Here is a 6851-nt window from a genome sequence, read left to right as displayed (position 1 = left end):
TAGCATAAGATCTAAAAAACTCAGCGGCAAAGCCATCTGGCCCTGGAGCCTTGCCTGCAGGCAAGGCTTTAATTACCTCGCCAAGCTCCTCCAAGATTATCTCAGAATCAAGAGAATTTTTTTGCTCAGTCGTCAGTTTAGGGAGTTCTAATAGTTCCACAACATTTCTAATATCTAAAAGTTCCACAACATTTCTAATATCTTCATAAGTAGACGAAGACATGGAACTATAGAGATCAAGATAGAATTCTTTAAAAGCATTATTAATATCAATGGCAGAGGTAAACATTTCACCACAAAAACCAGCACAAAAAAAAAACCAAACAGTTTCCTCGAACAGTCAAGTGAATGTTCAGTGAGTCAGGCCCACTCGACTGTAACGTGAGAATCACACCATGACTTACCCATTCCATTGACTTTATAAAGGACATCGCTTGCTGAGGGCATGTAAATATTTTGAGGCCATCCTTAGTATCTATTCTCAATTTGGCCGGGAACATCAGTGCAAAAGTGACCTTCCGTTGATGTAAGAGTTTCTTGCATTCCTTGAATCGATCACGTTTCTCTCTTGTCGATTTTGCAAAGTCTGGGAACAAGAAAATTTTGTGGTTCTTTCAAGAAAGCCTTCCTTTGCTCCTCACCTCACGTAACATGAGATCTTTATCAGATGATCTCAGAAATTTGGCCAGAATTGATCAGGGCCTGTCTCCCTCAGCGGATCTCCGAATCGGAACCCTGTGAGCTCGCTCGATTTCCAGCTTATGGCCTGTTATGTCGAGCAGACCCTGAAAGAGCTCGTCCAGAAATTCCATCATATTCTGACCCTCTGTTCACTCAGGAATTCCAATAATTAGGATGTTGTTTCACCGGTTACGATTCTCAAAGTCTTCCAACTTTTCCCAAACGTGAGATGAAGCTGAAGAGTCTATGGGCCCTTTATATGGCTTGATTGTTGTGCCCTGGCAAAACCCAATAAATGATACATTAAGGGTAACAGTCAGTTCATTCTTTACATTATTTTGTGGCATCTGCACCTGTCACCCACACTTGGCTTTCTTGACAAATACAACAGCAACCACTCCTGCTTATACGAACAGTGTCACGGACAGGTCAATGCTCAATTCTGATGCATGCTAAACGTGGCTACAATGCAGTGAATGATAACAGCTCCAGCGTTGATCTGAATTGAAATTTGAGGCTGTTAAAGACCTTATATGGACATTTGGAAGCATCAGGAACCCTCAGACCACAGAGTGGGCTAGGACATAGCTTTGATCCTCAGCTTATGTTTTACAGAATTGCTCCTACTGTCAGATCCAGGTAAAGGACCTGCTTGCCATCCACATGGTGTGTATATTTGACACTAAAACCACACACACATACAGATGCACACCTTGCCTACATAATGCAGATGTCACGCATCATTTATTCGTTATCAAATCAGTCACAAATGGGTATGGAAGATCTTGTGGAAAGTGTTCCTCAAATGTCCTTCTCTGTTTAGCGGAGCGCTACACACAGGCAGGGTGTTCATGTATGTTTAAACATCAGAAACCAATATCAGGCTTATCTTAAAGGTAAAATGCTAGACATGTTGTGACGGTTGATTAGCATTTACTCAAGGTAAGACTATCTATGTGCAAAGCTCAGTGTCTGTTAGCATGTGCAGGTGAGAGTCATGAACTCTCCTGAACTAATGTCCCCTGTCTCACCTGTGACAGATTAGTTGCATAAGTGAAAAACATTGCTGTCAAGGTGACTATTGCAGTATTTTCTACAAGCTGATTGAATTGCTGTAGAACAGGAAGCAATACTTTACAGATTATTTTTGTTGGGTTTTACTCTTTCAGTAATCATTTGAAATAGTGACCTTTCTTGTGGTGCAGTCCGTGTTTCCTGGTGTCACACACAGACACACACACATATGCCAAACCTTTCGACCCAGAGTGACTCACTGTAAATTCGGTGACAGTAGGTTGATAGTTCTTCTGCTGAAACAGCTCTCTGTTTACCGAAATTCAAACCACTGCCCCCAGTGGCTAAAGCTGGAAGTGTTGTTGAATGTATGGACACATGTGAGCTCCAGTTTCTGGGTGAAATGTCCACAGAATGGCCAAAAGCGAGTTGTTTTTAGTTGTAAATGATGTAATACAGTGAACTGAAATGCATATTTAATTCACCATACACAAACCCAATCCCCAACCTTAAACTAACCATCAGCGGAGTAAAAACGTTATCTTAGAGGGGGGAAAAACTCCTAATCACACTCAACGTTGATTAGGTATATGCTATTACTTTCTGGTTTCCACGGGACCACAACCAGACCTCTCCATACTTCCTATGAAATCGAAGAAAGAACGGGTTTGATGTCATTTAGAACAAAACCTTGTCAAAAAGAAGGTGTTTTTGAGTTCATTCCAGTGGTTCATAACAGATCGTTTGTGTGAAATTTTAGGAAATATTATCAGCTACTAAACACCTTCTTACTGCCATTGCTCCTCGTCATCGGTAGGTGTGACTTGGAGCTCCACCTACTTTGAGTCTGACAGCTAATTCCCATTGAGTCAGTTAAAATCAGTCAACATGAACACATCGGTGTGCAGAGTTATTAACAGACTGGTGCAAATTTACCTACATCTGTACGATAGTTCACATAGAGACATTTTCCAAGAACATAATTATTTTGTTTAATTAGTCTACAAAAGGATTCAAATCTACTCAAATACTCTTAAGAGCCCATTCACTCATGTGCCATCTGCAGCCAAAAGCCATTCACGCATCTGCCCATAGTAAGGTATCCCTATCATCATTCTTTTATACACCTATCTTTGCAGTAGTATCAGTGTCATCATAAATGACAATAAAAGAGTGTAATTGGCGCATATTATGGATGCGCATAATGTGTTAGCGCATTAGCATCATGAATTCAGAATGTAAACAAGACAAATTACACATTATCGACTGCATATATTACTTCAAATTATTATCGAGTAGTTAAAACAACTCATCTGTGACATTTTATCGTCACAGTAGTTGATGTCTTACATGTAGTCTTGAGCATCCTCATATTTAAATGTACTTCTAAATGCTTCCCCCAGCAACGTGGCCGGTGTCTGAATGTTCGCTAAAAGTATGTCGTTGCTCAGCTGTTTTGAACTTCTTTTTTTACTTCTGAATGAAGAGCGAAGAAGAACTTCTCCGTGTGCTTGTGCCTTAAGGCTGCAAGTCACCACAATATAATTTGCACTACAGGAAAAGGTAAACACACTTGAATAAATGTAAAAATGTCTGATGGAATATAAGAGTAAATGAGCGGAATGGTGTCGATGTCAGGGTACTGAAACATTCGGTAACATGTCGACTTCCAGTATGATCATGTTGTCAGACCACAGGTGCAGTCAATACTCATTTGACACAAAATGCTTGCATAAAATGCAAGATTGTAACAACATATGTAATAGTTTAACAATCCCAAATATAATAGTTTTAGAATCAGCCATATAAATACCCATATAAGCTGACCACTAATCTAAATACGGGGGGCACACATCCCTCTCAGTTTGGTGGTTACGGCAATGAGACTATGTACTATATATACAAGTTACAAGGGCATTTCAATAAATTAGATAACAAGCCTCTCATGTGAGTAAATTTACCTTTTAACTGAAATACTCTGACAGGTCAGATTACATGCTGCTTCCTTGCAAGACTACCAGACTGCGACACTAATCAGTCATAACATGCAACATAAGTTTTAGGCTGGCTGGACTTGTGGAAACATGGTCAAATGTTGAGGAATGTAGAGTGATGCAATTTCAAGAGACACAACACTGATTGAAATTCATTGCCATCTCATTTTCTACCGTACCATTGGCTATACCAAGGCTTAGATGGAATCTATGTACTTTTTCACATTTTCTGTGCTTACTTTGGCACAAAATCTTCAGAATGGATTGCACATAGTCAAATGTGTTAAACGAGGCTGAGATTATTGCATTCTTATTGATAGCTGCGAACACAAAAAAATTTGCCTATTGAATTTACGTATATTTGGGCATTATAGGAGTATAAAACTTTCCAGAAATTAATTGGTCCATTAATTTTTATTAATTCGTTAATTATATAACACGTTGGCTCTATAGTGTGTTGTCTTTATTTTCAGATATGGCACTTAAGTTCTCCAACAATAAGACTCTTTTGAGAAAGGCAAACTGGAAAACCCCCTCGTGTAGACTTGATGCGGTTTCAGTACCGCTTAACACAGCGAGCTAACATTCCCCACCGGGTTCTGACCGCTGCATTATCTCTCCCGTGTGTTGTAGCAGTATTGCTTAACAACTCTCGTGTGGTATTTTCCCCTTATCTCAATGGGCAATCTAACCCTGCGGAGAGAGCACTCCACTCTCCCTCACAGCAGCCCAGCAGGTAAGCTGAACCCCGGGCCTTGAGTTACACTGCACTCCCTGGCTTGCTTTTCAGGTCAGTGGTCTGTGCTGTCTGATTCATCTCGTTCTACAGGAAGACAAAGAGCACAAGGGAGGCCCTGTCTGCGGCGGCGGGCTCGTCCCAACCACTCAATGGTTGGGACCCAACTTTGCGTCTCCGAGAACTCCATGGTTTTTACGTGTATGCCGTGGTTGAGTCCGTCTAAACACAAACACTTTATAAAACAAAGCAAGAGGGAAGATACAGCAGCGATACTCCAAAGGAAAGAGTGTGGATGCTTTGGAGGGTTGATGTAAAAGGGAGGAGAAGTGCAACAGGCCAGTCTGGGCCCTGGGGAAGAGAAACAGCAAGGTAGAGACTCAACACTTCCACAGGATACAAGTCATGGTGTGGGGAGGAAAGACCACCAGTGAACGCCTAAGTGTGAGAACAAAGTAAATAAATGTAGAGAGGAACTGGGAGGCCCCGTCCACCACTGTGAACATTTCCATAGCAGAGCTGTATAAGGACACAGTTTAAACATTAATATGACACATTTCAGTGCCAACTTTATTTCCAACTGCTTTTCGCAGCCTGTCCAATTCAGTGCTTTAAACAGTATATCAGGGCTTTTCAACTTATTTCTTTTTCAGACTATCCAGATGAAAACACAAGGAGGTAATTATTAGATCATAGCACTGTAAGTAACACAAACATCAATTAACATGAAAAACAAAACCTGAATGTGCTGTGTTTATTTACTTTAAAATATTAGCAGGTTTTCCATTTTTTTTTAAGGTCCAGCCATAAATTCTTTAAAAAAGGACTGGCTTGAAAATAAAAATGTCAAAACAAAATAATAATTTTAGCATTTTAGGGCAATTGTTTACACATTACGAAATCTGTAATAAAGTAAAAATAAGCATGGAAAAATGAGCCTTTCCTTGTCCTGCATAAATTGTGAATTTGTTCACAGATTGTTGTTAAACTCACAGCTGAGCATTAATAAACTCACGCTGAGTGTTGTTAAACTCACAGCTGAACATTAGTAGACTCTGAGCATTGTAAAACTCACAGCTGAGCATTACAAAACCCAAGCTGTGTGTTGTTTAACTCACTGTTTTGTGTTGTTAAATGCACTGTTGTATGTTGTTAAACTCAACACTGAGCATTAGTAGACTCATGCTGAGTGTTGTTAAACTCACGCTGTTAAACCAACCACTGAGCATTAGTAGACTCACACCTAGTGTTGTTCAACTCACACTTACCATTATTAAACTCGTACTAAGTGTTGTTTAACTCACTGTTATGTGTTGTTTATCTCTCTAATGAACATTATTTAACCTGTACAAAGTGTAGTTAAACTCACCGCTGAGCATTATTATTTTTTTCTTGAGTGTTTTTAACTAATTTTTGTGTGTTGTTAAACTCACTGTTTTGTGTTGTTAAACTCATTGTTGTGTGTTGTTAAACTCACCTATTTGTGTTGTTAAACTTATTGTTTGTTGTTAAACTCACCGCTGAGCATTATTGAACACACACTGTGTGTTGTTTAACACACTGTTGTATATTGTTAAACTCAACACTGAGCATTAGTATACACGTGCGTAATGTTGTTAAATTCATGCTTAGCATTATCAAACTCATGCTAAGTGTTGTTTAACTTACTGTTATGTGTTGTTTATCTTGCTGCTAAGCATTATTAAACCTGTGCAATGTGTTGTAAAACTCACCGCTGAGCATTATTAATCTTTTCTTGAGTGTTGTGTGTTGTTAAACTCACTGCTTAGTCAGAGTGTTGTTAAATTCACCGCTGTGTGTTGTTAAAGTCACAGCTGAGCGTTGTTAAATTGTTACTGTATTTTTGTATGTATGTTTATATGGAGGGGGTTGGTTGGGGTGACAGTTCAGGCAGAAACCTGAGCCGACCTGCACCGACACCAATGCTCCCTCCTTCCTCTGTACTTCCCCTTTTTTCTTTACCTGATACATCTTTCCCACCTTCCCCTCTAGCCACGACTTACTGTGACAAGGGGCAGAGATCAATGCCCTGATGCCTTCAAAACCCCAATGACCCAGGTGGGAGACATCCCATCTATCAAGAGAAAGCAGGAATTGGAGGAGCAGGCACATTGTTGCAGACTCAGAAGACACAAGTGAGTCCACACAGCTGTAAACAACAGACTCATTGTAGACGAAGATGAAAGTGCTGAATAATAGGACTACAAGACAGTCTGGGTGAACAGACAGCAAGGCTTAAAGTAAAGTCAATGGCTGTGGAAAAGTAAGCAATATGTAGTAGGTCTCTTGCAGTTCTGTTCAACCCTAGCCCATAAATGATAGACGAATTCACAGTGGTAAACTCCTGCATGGCCCTGTGATATAAGTTAAGACAAGTTATGTAATGACTTCGCAGAGACCTTATA

The sequence above is a fragment of the Myxocyprinus asiaticus genome, chromosome 45, assembly GCF_019703515.2.
Source record: "Myxocyprinus asiaticus isolate MX2 ecotype Aquarium Trade chromosome 45, UBuf_Myxa_2, whole genome shotgun sequence".
NCBI lineage: Eukaryota > Metazoa > Chordata > Actinopteri > Cypriniformes > Catostomidae > Myxocyprinus > Myxocyprinus asiaticus.
Note: the sequence above shows the minus strand (reverse complement) of the source record.